Source organism: Triticum aestivum, chromosome 1A (genome assembly GCF_018294505.1).
Source record: "Triticum aestivum cultivar Chinese Spring chromosome 1A, IWGSC CS RefSeq v2.1, whole genome shotgun sequence".
Lineage (NCBI taxonomy): Eukaryota > Viridiplantae > Streptophyta > Magnoliopsida > Poales > Poaceae > Triticum > Triticum aestivum.
Window position 1 is genome coordinate 180,342,412 of NC_057794.1, and position 16,625 is coordinate 180,359,036.

Below are 16,625 nucleotides of genomic sequence, written 5' to 3' on the forward strand. Positions count from 1 at the left end.
TCTGCTAGCAGACGGCAAAGAGGGAGGGCGTTAAGTTTTTTTAACCAGCTCGTCGGTGAGGCCCCCTCCCTCTTTGCCGTCTGCTAGCCGACGGCAAAGAATCTTTGCCGTCTGCTAGCGAACGGTAAAGAACTGGCTGATGGCAAAGAAGGTCTTTGCCATCAGCCAGTTCTTTGCCGTCTGCTTTTGGGTAGCTGATGGCAAAGAGCTTCTTTGTCGTCTGCTAGCAGACGGCAAAGAGCTGGCAGATGGCAAAGTAGCTGATTCCAGTAGTGCTAGTCCTATTTATAGAGGCCCTGGTCCTCTTCCCAAAAAATGAGCGGCAAGGGCGCCAACAATTGGCCATTTTGAAGGGGAACATCTAGTACAAGTTATCCTGACCAAAGGTGGTCTTCGGCTGCCAAAAGCACTAGTGATGACGCCGTCTTGGGCTCCACGGTGACCTCCGTCCTGCCGCTCTGCTGGTCTTGGTCTCGTTGCACCGGAATTGTAACCTTTGCCTGATGCCTTGGCATGTGCTTGCTCCCTTTGCACCGAAGGGGAAACAAGGACACTGCGCAGGCCGGCGCCCGCCTAATCTCGATTGTCATGGCTTGCGTCACGGGCTCCTCGCGAGGCACCCCTGCCTTGATCTCTCCGCCTCCTCATGAGCCTGCCTGATGAGGCTACTCCTGAGGAAGCCTCCTGTCGTCCACCCTGCAAGGCTTGGCCCCTTGCAAGGGTCTTGAGCTTGAGCAGATGAGGCTGGGCCGCACTAGGCCCCCACTCGAGCCACGCCGCAGGCCGCAGGCAGGCAAGTCTGGGGACCCCCGTTCCCAGAACGCCGACAGAGTGCACCAACGGCCTTGGCTTGGAGCTTGGAGGCATCTCAATTCAGCATCGATAGGGCGCTGTCTTCCCCCTCATAGTCTTGCCGAGTCATCCAAAAGACTGGAATCGTACTTGGTTCTATTGTCAAGACACTTCACCAGCAAACGAGAAGCCACTGTCGGGTTATCGCGCCGAGTGTCTTGACTCCAAATTCATGCTCCTTGACAAGCTTACTGCTGCCGAATGCAAGAAGATAATCCCATCAATCAAAAGGATTAACGCTTTATTAGGGAACGACTTAACCGGAGTTGACTTGACCCGCTGCTGGGTCTCATGGCGGGTTATCCCTCTAAGCCGCCGATCAAAACTGATGTGTGAATATGGTGGAGGCCCAAATGATTCTCTTCATCACAGCTCCATCCAATTACCAGAAGAAGATATTGTTGCAATGTCAACCCTTCTGGTAAACAGCAAATACGAAGACTGCAGTAAAGTCGGGTAAAACCCCTTCTGCAAACTTAATCCAACGCCAGAGGTAAACAACCTCTGATCTCCTTTGTATTTTTCCCAACCGTGTTAAGTAACTGCCTGATCTTTCATCTTTGTTTATTCATCTGCAGGCCAGGTCTGATTTCTGGAAAGCCAAGTAAGACCACGAAGCCGCCAAGAAGGCTAGAGCCGCTGCTATCAACACCAAGAAAACGACCCGGCGGTCCAAGAAGAAGAAAAGTACCGCTGAGGATCTGATGAAGCTTCATGATACTTCTAAGTCGGAGGTATCCCTTGACTCCCTTGGCCAACTTTTTAATAATCTTATCAACACTGATCATTGCCAGCACGACACAAGGGCCAGTCAGGCCGTGGAAGAAGAGGTAACTATTTGCTCCGACTCAGCCCATTTGCCAAGACAGAAACTTCGAGTTGTAACCCGAAAAGTAAGATTTTCACACCCTTTGGCTTATCTGGATCCTCATTTTCTTTTGGAAAAGCAGCAACATGAGAGCCGCCATCAGACCCGGAATGATGATGAACCGCCTGCTATTCTTCAACAGACTCCTCAAAAATGCCAGGATGAGGTTTATTTCTTTGTCTTTGACTTTCTATTAATGGATCTTCTCCCTTGCATTACTTACTTTGTTTTGTCTTTGCAGGAGGTGTCTCGCTCTTCTGGCGACTCGTCTCAGACCCAATTTCTGGCCTTGAAGACTGCCCCTCGGTAAGGAAAAAATCCTCTTTCCTCCATGTTTTTCAAACTGTCTCTTTATACTGACAGTCCCACAACATTTCTCTTAGTGGTCAAGCTAAGTCCAAGAAGGCCAAGGTAACTAAGCCGGTGGAAGACCCGCTAGTCCTTGCAGCTGAACCGGCCATGCCACCTTCTCCTCCATTAACTAAAGCTCCAGAAGACCCGCCTATCAACGCTGAAGTAAATCCTGCTGAGCCATTATTTGACGATACCACCATTAATCCTTCTGCAACTGGACCATCCAGCTCGGCCAACCCGCAATCATCGTCTACGCAAGATGCTCTGATCACCGGAAGCCGCTTTGTTGAGCCGGGGAATCCCACCGTGTTGGCTCGTCACACAGCAAAACAAGAGGTGTTGGAGAGACATAAAGTGTGTTTTGATATTTCGCATCATGGCCATCTGAATGCCAACGACATATTATCCAGCTATCTCAGCCATGTGCACTCCAGTCGTGACTCAGAGATCGAAATGGTCAGGCAGTTGCAGCTGAAGTACGAGGTATGTTCTTCCGGCTTACTTATATTCTGCCAGCCCCCAAGTCTTCAGATTATGAGAAAACTGGAATGATTTGTAGACTTTATGATATAAGCTAAGACTTTACCTTTAGATTTTTCTGAAATCCAATAAAATAGAACAAAACTTCACCTATAGTCCCCAAGGGCCGGTTCACTTAACCATAAATGAGCCGGTACTTTGAATTTCATAACTGTCTTGTACCGAATCCAACAAATATTGTAATCTGGCTTAACCTTGAGAGACTTTGTTGAATATAATACATTAGCCCCCAAGTGCCAAGTGATGTCACTTTGTAAAGTACTTGGGACTTGAAGTATTTTAGAGTCATAAGAAATTGTTTTGGCATACATTAGCCCCCAAGTGTCAAGTGGATTTGCAATGCAAAAGTACTTGGGACTTGAATATTGACTCTTGGACTTTAATTGAAACCTTGACACATCTGTGTACATTTTGTAGAATGCCTTACCTGAATTGAGCTCGCAATTAACTAATGCGAAGACCCGGCTGGCGGATCAGGAAGCAGAAATCAAGCCTGCTGACTCCAAGCTGCAACTGAGTCTTGCTGCCACCGAAAATTTGAAAAACAGCTTGACTGTCAAGAAGAAAACCTGGGCTGAGGAAAAAACGTTGCTGACACAATGCGCCGAGAAAGCTGAAGCAGCCCCTGAAGAGGTTACGACGGAGCAGATCGGATTAAAAGACCGGGTGTCTCAAATGGTGTCCGCCATCTTCGTTAAGTCATCTGTACTGACCTTTTTGACCTTCTTTTGACCCGGAATACAAACCGCTAGCTGACCCTTTGTTTGAAAACCATGTGCAAGCCCACGAAGCAAGAACCTGAGCCAAGACAACGTGACTAAACTGAAGGTGATGTATACCTTAGTGGAGCAATTGTACATTGGCGCACAACGGGCACTTGCCGCTATCTCTCCTACCAATCAAGGACCCAACTGGCTCAGTGATGTCTTAAAGAAGCTGTCAATCTTACCCGCCAGGTTCCAAGAAGTTAGGCGCTCCTATGCTAGAGTCGGGCTTTAACTGCCCTAAGCCGCTCCAAGGCTTGGGTGCCAGATCTAGACCCGGCGGATGTAGCCAGAGGGTACCCCACGGTAAAGGAAGATGGGTCATTGTTTGAACAGGATGACTTTGTTGCTTGCGTGAGGGAGGTGCGACCTCAGGCCACCACTCTTGGAGATGAAACAAATATCGATAAATACCAGCCAGGTTTTGACTTGGACAATAAGATGATGGCGACTCCCTCCTACAAAGTGGCCGACCTTATCCCGCCGGTTCGTCAACATACATTTGCTCCGGATATTGATCCAGCCAGCTTGATTGATGAAGAAGCAGAATTTACTGCTATAGATGGTTTTGACTGGTCAAAGCCTAACTTCCAGTTAGCAGAAGGCGGTGAGCCGGCGAGGGAGGAGTGAAGACCATCTTCATGGGCTTTTAAAAGCCTTGTAATAGATTAGCTGTGAAAACACTGCATAATTTGCCTATGCCATCACGCATAAGACACCGTGTGTGATTCTGTGTTTGCTGATGTCAATATATGCATCATATATTATGGTTGTCCCTGCAATATTTACGCTCTGTTCCTGTAGATAAAAGGGAAAAACTGGCTTGGTGGCTTAGTACCGAATGGGTCAGAACACCCGGTTTATAGCTAAATATTTTTATCATAGTAGAAAACAGAACGGACGTAAAACGAAAACAAGATTGAAATAACCTTTGATTAATACAGAAGGAAACTGTTCATAAACAATATCCATGCCTGTATCTTTGACCTCCGGACCATCGGTTTATATGACCCGGGTGATGAGGTTGATAATCAAGTCTTTGCGAGAAGTCAATGCTTCTGAATACCTAATGATTATCATGCCCTGGCGGCTTGTTGCCAAATAGTCAAGCCGGTGAAAAGACCATGATTGATTATTTTTGAAATTGAGACAACAAAAAAACCAATAAGACAAATAACAGGTGGTAAACAAAATTAGCCTTGTAACTAAAGGTTGGGGGTTTTTTGATTCGAATACGATTAGTAAACCGGACCAAAGGGGTTATGCTAAGATTCGAATACGATCATATAGCCCCCAGTAGCTTTGGCGTTGCGCCGATCAAGAGGGTACCGACAGTTATGTTCTCTTTGGTTCGAATACGACCTATGTTTGAAGAGGAAGCCCCCAAATGACCTTGAGAGGTTTTTAACGACCCTAATTTGAATACGATCCAAGTCGGAACCAAAAGGGGTTAAGTTGTGATTCGAATACGATCAAGAAGCCCCCTACTGAGTTTGGCTTTGAGCCGATCAAGAGGGTTACGACAGCTATGTTCTCTTTGGTTCGAATACGACCTATGTTTGAACAGGAATCCCCCAAGTGACCTTGATAGTTTGTAGCTAGATTCGAATACGATCATAAGCCGGACCAAAAAAGGTTAGACTTGATTCAAATATGATCAGCTCCTTAATAGTCATTTGAAAATAGTGGTAAAAATACTAAAGATGCGTAATCTTTTGAAAAGAAAAGAGACCGATGGTCCTGCTTTATTACTTATCATAGTATATACAACCTCAAAGTATGTACATGATGAGAGCCGGTGGCTCAGGTGTAGTATGGCCGAAGTTGAGCAATGTTCCATGGCCGGCGGGTCTCCTCTTCCGACTTACGTGAGTCTTTGTGCTCTCGAACGTCAATGAGGTAATATGACCCGTTGTTTAAGTTCCTGCTGACCACAAAGGGTCCTTCCCAAGGTGGGGATAGCTTGTGTGCATCTGACAGATCCTGGATGAGCCGGAGCACCAGGTCACCTTCTTGAAAAGTCCTGGACTTAACCGGCGGCTGTGATAACGGCGTAGGTCATGTTGATAAATTGCTGATCGAGCCGCTGCTAAGTCTCTTTCATAATCTAACAAGTCAAGTGCATCATGTCTGGCTTGTTCATTGTTAGCTTCAACATAAGCCGCCACACGGGGCGAGTCATGACGGATGTCACTAGGCAACACTGCTTCCGCTCCGTAAACCATGAAGAAAGGTGTATAACATGTAGACCTATTAGGGGTGGTGTTGATACTTCACAGCACCGAGGGTAACTCCTCTACCCAATAACCCGGCGTTCGCTGCAAGGGAACCATAAGCCGGGGCTTGAGACCTTTTAAGATTTCCTGATTTGCTCTCTCAGCCTGACCATTGGATTGAGGATGAGCTACAGAAGAAACATCAAGCCGGATATGCTCGCGCTGATAGAACTCCTCCATAGCCCCTTGGGATATATTAGTGCCATTGTCGGTGATAATGTTGTGTGGAAAACCAAAACGGAAGATCACCTTTTTCATGAACTGAACCGTTGTGGCCGCATCATACTTACTCACTGATTCTGCCTCAACCCACTTTGTGAATTTGTCAACTTCCACTAAAAGATGTGTCTTTTTATCCTTAGACCTTTTGAAAGGTCCAACCATGTCAAGCCCCCATACCGCAAACGGCCAAGTGATTGGAATTATCCGCAGCTCTTGAGCCGGCACATGTGCCCGTCGTGCGAATTTTTGACATCCATCACATCTACTAACCAGATCTTCTACATCAGCGTGAGCCGTCAATCAGTAAAAACCATGAAGAAAAGCTTTGGCCACCAGAGATTTTGACCCGGTGTGATGACCACAATCGCCTTCATGGATCTCACGAAGTATTTCTTGGCCTTCTTCAGGGGAAACACACCGCTAAAATGCTCTAGAGACACTGCAATGGTATAGTTCTCCGTCAGAAATCATCATTGACTTAGACCGCCGGGTTATCTGTCGGGCCAGGGTCTCATCCGCTAGCAGCTCGCCCCGGGTCATGTAAGCCAAGAACGGCACTATCCAATCTGGGATGATGTGAAGAGCCGCCACCAACTGCGCCTCTGGGTCAGGAATGGCTAGATCTTCTTCTGTAGGTAACTTAACAGACGGGTTATGCAAAATATCCAAAAAGGTGTTAGGTGGCACCGGCTTACGATGAGATCCCAACCGGCTTAAAGCATCAGCCGCTTCGTTCTTCCTACGGTCAATGTGCTCCACCTCATAACCTTTAAAATGCCCTGCAACAGCATCAACTTCACGGCAATAAGCCGCCATGAGAGGATCTTTGGAATCCCACTTGCCTGACACCTGTTGAAATACCAAATCTAAGTCGCCAAGACACCGGACCCGGCTCAGGCTCATCTCTTTAGGCATTCGAAGACCATGGAGCAACGCTTCATATTCGCGTTGTTAGTGCAAGGAAACATCAGTCGCAACACATAACAAAATTTGTCACCTCGAGGGGAGGTTAAAACAACTCCAGCCCCCGAGCCTTCCAACTGTCTGGACCCATCAAAGTGAATAGTCCAATATGTGTTGTCTGGTTTCTCCTCCGGCATCTGCATCTCTGTCCAGTCATTAATAAAGTCAACCAGTGCTTGAGACTTGATCGCAGTACGTGGTACATACTTCAACCCATGAGATCCAAGCTCAATGGCCCACTTGGCGACTCGTCCAATGGCTTCTCTATTTTGAATGATGTCTCCCAAAGGAGCAGAGCTAACCATAGTGATTGGGTGACCCTGGCCATGAACACCCCATACACGAGCTTTTGCCAATGTGGATATCTTTGTTTAGATTCAATCAACACCTCACTGACATAGTAAACTGGCCGTTGAACCGGATGTTTCTTGCCAACCTCCTTACGTTCCACCACAATTGCCACACTAATAGCTCGTGAGTTGGCGGCTACGTATAACAATATAGGCTCTTTATCAACTGGAGCAACAAGGACCGGTGGCTAAGCAAGCTGTTTCTTCAGATCCTTAAAAGCACAGTTCGCAGCATCACTCCAAACGAAATCATCTGTTTTCTTCATCATCTAATACAAAGGTATCGTCTTCTCCCCTAACCGGCTTATGAACTGGCTCAAAGCAGCAACACGACCTGCTAGCCGTTGAACGTCATTGATGCATGTTGGTTTGGCCAGGGACGTGATTGCCTTAATCTTCTCTGGGTTAGCTTCAATACCTCAGCTGGACACCAAAAAACCCAAGAGCTTGCCAGCTAGGACTCCAAAAACACACTTGGTCGGGATAAGCATCATTTTGTAGACCCGGAGGTTATCAAAGGCCTCTTTCATATCTGTGACCAAAGTTTCCTCTTTCAGACTTTACCACTATATCATCCACATAAGCATGAACATTACGCCCAATTTGATTGTGAAGGCAATTCTGCATAAACCGTTGATAAGTTGCGTGGGCACTCTTGAGCCCGAAGGGCATAGACACATAACAGAAGGCTCCAAACGGAGTGATGAAAGCTGTCTTCTCCTGGTCCTTGACTGCCATCTTGATCTGATGATAACCTGAATAAGCATGCAGTAAACTCAAACGTGCGCAACCCGCCGTAGCATCGATGATCTGATCAATACGGGGGAGAGCAAAAGGGTCAGCCGGACAAGCCTTATTTAAATCGGTGTAATCCACACACATACGTTAGGTGCCGTTCTTTTTGAGTACAAGCACCGGGTTGGCCAACAACTCTGGGTGAAAGACTTCCACAATGAACCCGGCCGCCAAGAGCCGGGCCACCTCTTCTCCAATGGCCTTGCGCCTTTCCTCGTTGAATCGTCAGAGAAATTGCCTGACCGGCTTAAACTTTGGATCAATATTGAGAGTGTGCTCAGCGAGTTCTCTCGGGACACCTGGCATGTCAGAAGGTTTCCATGCAAAGATGTCCCGGTTCTCACGGAAGAACTCGATGAGCGTGCTTTCCTATTTTGGATCCAAGTTGGCATTGATGATGAACTGCTTGGATGAGTTGTCGGGCACAAAATCAACCATCTTGGTGTCATCAGCTGACTTGAATTTCAACACCGATTCATGCTCCATTGTTGGCTTCTTTAAAAGACGTCATGTCTGCCGGGTCAACATTATCTTTACAAAACTTTAGCTCCTCTATTGCACAAACATACTCAGCATATGCAACATCTCCTTCTTCACACTCCAGGGATATTTTCCGGCTTCCATGTACTGTAATGGTTCCCTTATAACCCGGCATCTTGAGATGCAGATACACATAACACGACCGAGCCATGAACTTGGCGTAAGCCGGCCGGCCAAACAAAGCATGATATGGGCTTTTGACCTTAACCACCTCAAAGGTTAATTTCTCCGCTATGGAATCATATTCATCCCCAAAGGCTACTTCCAGTTCAATCTTGCCAACTGGGTATGCCGACTTGCCAGGTACCACACCATGAAAAACAATGTTGGATTGCTTAAGACTCTTATCAGTCAACCCCATCCGACGAAACGTCTCATAGTAGAGGATGTTGATGCTACTGCCTCCATCCATGAGCACTTTAGTCAATTTATATCCACCAACCTGAGGCGCTACAACCAAGGCCAAGTGACCCGGATTGTCAACCCGGGGAGGATGATCCTCTCTGCTCCACACAATAGGCTGTTCTGACCACCGTAAGTAACAGGGAATCGCTGTCTCAACGGCATTGACAGCCCTCTTGTGAAGCTTTTGGTCCCTCTTGCACAAGCTAGTGGTAAATACATGATATTGCCCACTATTCAACTGTTTTGGGTTGCTCTGATATCCGGATTGTTGCTGATTACCTTGGTTACCTCCTTGGTTACCTGCATGTCCTTGACCGTGAAAGCCGCCTCCACCTGAGCCGGCGCCCAGGCCACGAAAGCCGCCTCCACCTGAACCGCCGCCAGGGCCGTGACTTCCATCAAATGCATTTGAATTTTTAAACGCTTGCATGATTGTACAGTCCTTCCACAGATGGGTGGCTGGCTTCTCCAGGGTGCCATGTCTTGGACAAGGTTCATTCAATAGTTGCTCAAGGGTGGGACCTGACCCGCCCGTCCAAGGGGGTTGCCTACCCTTGCGCCATTGATTGTTGCCCTAGGCATTGGTTTTAGCCACAAATTCATCAGCCTTACGTTTATTACCTCCTTGATTTGCCGGGTTATGCTGGTGACCCTTGCCGTTGCCGTTCTTCTTCCCCTTCCCTCTCATTTCTTCATTAGACACACTAGTGTCTTCTCTCGAGAAAAATAGCAAATGGTGGGTAAAAAAAATTGTTGGGAAAATGACAGAACATCAAATAATCATGATGATATCCAGGCAATGATCATTATATAGGCATCACGTCCAAGATTAGTAGACCGACTCCTGCCTGCATCTACTACTATTACTCCACACATCGACCGCTATCCAGCATGTATCTTGTGTATTAAGCTCATGGAGAAACGAAGAATGCAATAAGAATGATGACATGATGTAGACAAGATCTATTTATGTAGAAATAGAACCCATCTTATTATCCTTTGTAGCAACGATACATACGTATCGTTTCCCCTTCTGTCGCTGGGATCGAGCACTGTAAGATCGAACCCATCACAAAGCACCTCTTCCCATGGAAAGAAAAATCGATCTAGTCGGCCTAACTAAACCAAAGATTAGAAGACGAAATACAGGGCTATAAGTAATCATGCATATAAGAGATCAAAAGACTCAAATAACTTCCATGGATAAAAACATAGATCTGATCATAAACTCATAGTTCATCGGATCCCAACAAACACACCGCAAAAAGAGTTACATCAAATAGATCTCCAAGACACCATTATATTGAGAATCGAGAGAGAGAGAGAGAGAGAGGAATCCATCTAGCTACTAACTACGGACCCGTAGGTCTCAATGAACTACTCACGCATCATCGGAGAGGCACCAATGAGGATGATGAACCCCTTCATGATGGTGTCTAGATTGGATCTGTTGTTTCTGGAACTTGCGGCGGCTGGAATTGATTCTGTCGACTCCCCTATGGTTTCTGGAATATTGGGGCATTTATAGAGCAAAGAGGCGGTGCGGGAGGCCATCGAGGTGGGCACAACCCACCTGGGCGCCCCTGGTGGGTTGTGCTCCCCACGGAGCCCCCCTCTGGTACTTCTTTGGCCCAACAGGTGTCTTCCGGTCCAGAAACAATCTCCAAAAAGTTTTGTTGCATTGGTACTCCATTTGGTATTGATTTTCTACAAAGTAAAAAACAAACAAAAAAATAACAATTGGTACTGGGCACTATGTCAATAGGTTAGTCACAAAAAATGATATAAAGTTACTATAAAATGATTGTAAAATATCCAAAATTGATAATATAACAACATAGAACAATCAAACACTATAGATACGTTGGAGGCGTATCAACTATACGGTCGATTACATTTTATAGTTGATGCTAGCCGGTTTATTTGGTGGAAGATTATATGTTCAGATTTGTTCGGTGAGTTTTTTTAATTAATTAATATTATTCTTGAAGGACTCACATAGTTTATTTTAATCTTGGATGAGTTTTAATTCGAGATCATTTGTACCAAGTATTCCCACTCACATGCAATAATACTTGGCTTATTATCACATGCACACATCTTATGCATGGATGTGTAGAAAAAAAAAGTTTGGCATGCACGTGACAAACTTAGCCTAAGCATGGTATGTATGTACATCATGTATTTATACGTATTCAGGTATTTGCGGTTAGCCAGCGAGCTTGTATGCGTACATACCTGAATACTGGCTCATTGTCATTCATCATATATGTACGTATTCGAGTATCTCAGCCGACCGGCAAGCTCATGTATGTACACATATTCGAATACCCGCAACACTTAGCTATCCAAACGTGCCTAAAATGGATTGGTCTACACGGATTTTGATTTGGATACATTCATAAGAAGTACAAGGAAAGAAAGGGTCGGCGCTTTCTTGTATGACTCGTTTGGAAAGGAATTAGATCAGCCGTCGGCAGCCTTAAGGTATATATGATATTGTTCCTTTTCTCTTGCAGGCTTGACCGTCAAGAAGACCATTAAAAGGAATTAAAAAGAACGTATTGAAAGGAAAGATTAAAGATGGAAAGATTTGCACTGACCGTGCGGACTCCCGGGTTTCACCTCTTCTACCTATATATACATCAGAACGCACGCAGCTGAGGCCAAGAGCTAGCTAGCGGAGGGCACCCATGGAGCAAACCCACGAGAAAAACTCACGCACACACTCACCATCAAAATCACGCAACACTCCAATCCAGCGACCACATCCAGCCACCACGGTCCCAGAACTCATGCAGCAAGAAGAAGGAGAGAAGAGAGATCGTCCTCGACATTCCGTCACAACAACGCCTATGATCATCTGTACAAGAAGCAGGTTCCTCGGTAGCAACATGAACACCAAGTTGATCTTCCCGAACGATAAAGTTATCATCTAACTTCTCCTTCATCCTTTATTTTTGTGTGCATGCACATCACGTGGTGGCATGGTGGAGCTTTGTTAGTGTTATCATCATCTTCATCAAGCTAACTAAGACGACGAGGATACTCCCGGACTTCACCAAGGCGCTAAAGATGATGGCGTGCCGGTGGTGCTGCCGGCGCGCAACCTATTGGGCTCGTTTGTAGTGGCCACCCTTGGTGACAGGGCCGCCGACCTTCCATCAAGACGGCGCCATGAAGAACATAGGAACGGAGCTCAAGGGACACCGCCGACGTCTACTTCATCAAACTGGAGCCGGAGGATGGAGGCATAGAGGTTGCATGGAGGTTGTCATCGTTCTACGAAGAATGGAACCATGGAGCTCGAGGGTCGCGCTAACATTCACTTCGTCAAGGTGGTGCCGCGAAGGATGGTGACATAGAGGTCGCCTAGACGACGCCCGTCATTTTCTTCTTCAAGACAACGCCATCTAAGAGGGCATGGACCTCAGAGGATGCCGCCGCATTCTGCGAGGATGGCGACACGAAGCTCACGAGGACGACGCCCATCGTCTTCTTCATCAAGCCGGTGCCATGGAGGACGGAGGCGCAAACCTCAGAGGATGCCACCGCGTTCCCAGGGCATGGCGACATGAAACTCGTCAAGACGATGTTCATCCAACATCATCAAGTCTATGCCGCGGAGAATGACGACACGGAGGTCGCCCGGATGACGCTCGTCATTTTTTTCATCAAGACGACGCCATTGAAGAGGGCATGGAGCTCGGAGGATGCCGATGCGTTCCGTGAGGATGGTGACACAGAGCTCGCTAGGATGATGCCCTTCTTCTTCTTCATCAAGCCGGTGCCATGGAGGACGGAGGCACGGAGCTTAGAGGATGTCGTCGCGTTCTGCGGGCATGGCGACATGAAACTCTTCAAGATGACGCTCATCCAACATAATCAAGTCGATGCCATGGTGGATGGTGACACGGAGCTCACCAGGACGACGCTCTTCATCAACATCATCAAGCCGTCGCCATGGAGGACGGAGGCGTGGAGCTTGGAGGATGCCGCCATTGGGCGAAGGATGGCGCCATGGAGCTCGAGGGACGACGCCCGTCGTTCTCTTCATCAAGCAAGCGCCGTGGAGGATGAAGGCATGGAGCTCATGAGGATGCCACGACTGTGCCGTGGTGGATGGCGGTGAGGAGCTCGCCAAGATGACGCCCATCGCCAACATCATCAACCCGGTACCACAGGAAATCATGGCGTGGAGTTCTCGCAAGACGGTCACCACCAATGTCAACATCATCAAGCCGTTGTCGTGGAGGACGGAGGCATGTAGCCCGTGGGATGACACCACTGATGCCTACCTCATCAAGATGGATCCCGCGACCTAGAACCATGAAGAGGACAGACACCATGGTACTACCCATAACACGGAGAAGAAAGATGGTGCTACCAAGTATCGTCCATGACCTGGAGGAGAAGATTGTGACACACGGCGCTCTCCGTGACCCGGAGCCCATGAAGATGAGGCAGGATGGCGAGGAGGCGACATGTCTTCACCAACACTAAGTTTCGATGGCCTGGTGAGGCGGCATCCTTTGTCTTGATGGACCGCCAAAAACTCGGCATCCAGCCGAGACGAGGTCCCAACCACACTGGCATTGCCGATATGAGGAAGTGTTGGTTTTACACCAACACTGGTCTCCATAAGAATACTCCCGCGAGATGAACCCCTTGCGTATCCAGGCGAAGCCGCTACATCGTCAAGAAATCAAAGCAGAGGAGGACCCATGCAACTTCAACACCGACTGCATCAACGCTGTCAAGACCGATGAGGCGTGACGGCAAGGGCGGACATGGCTAGCACAAAGCCATGTTTTGAGCGGCACGTGTACCGACAAGGACACGGGCTTTGCCGCCGCCCATACCATACACTCACACCATCATCATCATGCATGGAGAACGCAAAGTGAAGACGACAAAGACGCCCACAAGGCTTAATCGGAGGTATCTCGCGGAGCAACTGGCGGGAGTAACTGACCCGGAGCCTTCCTAGGCCCGGGGAACCAGAGACCGCAATCGCTATAGTTAGGCAGGCCGCGCTAGTAGGCCACGGAGCGCATATCGGGAATTGTATTTGTTATCCTTGAGATTAATAAAATATTGTTCCCATCTCTTTGTTTTCATTGTGTACCATGGTACACTGGCGCGCCCGCATTCTTTTCCCCAGCACATGAGAGAAATCAATACTCCTTTTCTTCCCTTCTCCCGGAGTGCATTAAGATTTTTCTCGTGTCAAACAAATTGGCATGCCTGATGGGACCTGGTTCTCCTCCCATCTTTGCTTCACTGTGGTCATCTGGATCATCTTCGCTCATCTCCTGACCTGCACAGCATGCTACATGACAAGGCATCAGCGAGGATTCCCACTCATCAAGATCCCTTTCATGGAGGTGGACTCTCTCGCGACAACAAGTTGGAGCCGGTGATGATCCAGTTCAAATCGATGCCACCCATGGTCGTCATCGAGCTCGGCAAGAAGGTCTACATCCATCAAGCCTAGGATCATGCGGCAGTTTCAAATTGTGCAGTCGAAGAAGACGCTAAGGCGGGAGGCCGCCAAGGTGAAGAAGGAGAATCGTGAGATAATGCTTGAGGCGTGCGCCCTATTGAAGAAGTCAACAAGGGAGGATTTGAAAGGAGATGTGGAGGCAGCTCAACGCCTTCGCACCAAGGCTGCCAACAGGTGGGCTAGTGTGGCATCCCTCAACACCCCTACCACGACTACACACTCGATGCCGCTGAAACCAACTCTGTGGCTGTAACGCCCTCGATGCGGCTATATCTCCCACGTGTCGAAGCACGACTTAGAGGCATAACCGCATTGAAATCAATGTCGCAAGTGAGGTAATCTTCGCAAACAACCCATGTAATACAATAAGGGAAAAGATACATAGTTGGCTTACAATCGCCACTTCACACAAATACATGAATAAAGCATTACATCATCCAGATACAATCAAGGTCCGACTACGGAACCCAAAATAAAAGAAGACTACCCCAAATGCTACACAGATCCCCGATTGACCCCAACTGGTCTCCACTACTGATCAACTAGAACGAAACAACACAAAGGACAAGATCTTCATCGAGCTCCTCCTTGAGCTTGGTTGCGTCACCTGCACAGTTCAACGGCACCTGCAAGCTGGTTTTGGAAGTATCTGTGAGTCACGGGGACTCAGCAATCTCACACCCGCACGATCAAGACTATTTAAGCTTATAGGTAGGGTAAAAGGTATGATGTGGAGCTGCAGCAAGCGACTAGCATATATGGTGGCTAACATACGCAAATGAGAGCGAGAAGAGAAGGCAAAAGCATGGTCGAACAACTAAGATCAAGAAGTGATCCTAGAACAACCTACGTCAAGCATTACTCCAACACCGTGTTCACTTCCCGGACTCCGCCGAGAAGAGACCATCACGATTACACACGCGGTTGATGTATATTAGTTAAGGTCAACTTCAGGTTTTCTACAACTGGACATTAACAAATTCCCATCTGCCCATAACCATGGGCACGGCTTTCGAAAGTTCAAATCCCTGCAGGGGTGTACCAACTTAGCCCATCACAAACTCTCATGGTCAACAAAGGATATTCCTTCTCCCAAGACAATCCGATCAGGCTCGACATCCAGGTTACAAGACATCCTCGACAATGGTAAAACAAGTGCATCAACACTGCCCGAATGTGCCGACAAATCCCGATAGGAGCTGCACATATCTCGTTCTCAGGGCACACTCAGATAGGTAAAGCTACAAGTAAAACCAACCCTCAAGTTGCCCCGAGGTGGCCCCGCAGGCTGCCCAGTTCAGACCAACACTCAGAGGAGCACTAGTCCGGGGGGGTTTAAATAAAGATGACCCTTGAGTCTGCAGAACCCAAGGGAAAAAAAGGCTAGGTGGCGAATGGTAAAACCAATGTTGGGCATTGCTGGAGGAGTTTTATTTAAGGCGAACTATCAAGGGGTTCCCGTTATAACCCAACCGCGTAAGGAACGCAAAATCCGGGAACATAACACCGATATGACGGAAACTAGGGCGGCAAGAGTGTAACAAAACACCAGGCATAAGGCCGAGCTTTCCACCCTTTTACCAAGTATATAGATGCATTAATTAAATAAGAGATATTGTGATATCCCAACAAAATATCCATGTTCCAAACATGGAACAAGCTCCAATCTTCACTTGCAACTAACAACGCTATAAGAGGGGCTGAGCAAAGCGGTAACATGGCCAAACAACGGTTTGTTAGGACAAGGTGGGTTAGAGGCTTGGCTCAACAATATGGGATGCATGATAAGCAAGTGGTAGGTATTGCAACATAGGCATAACAAAAGAGCGAGCATCTAGCAAGCAAAGATAGAAGTGATTTCGAGGGTATGGTCATCTTGCCTGAAATCCCGCAAGGAAGAAGAACGAGTCCATGAAGAAGACAAATGAACGTAGTCGAACGGGTCCTCACAAACGCGAAGTTATCGAAACTAACCCGAAGAAGCAACACCAGAAACAAGCAAACAACATAGTAAATAACCATCACATAAACTTGGCATGATGCATAATCAAGTATGATGCATGTCTGGTTTAATGAAGCATGGCATGGAAAAGTGCACAAGCAATCCTACAAATTAAGTGGAGCTCAATATGCAACTCCGTTGCATATTGACGGAACACCACATCAATTATTTAGTTCACTCTCGGTTAG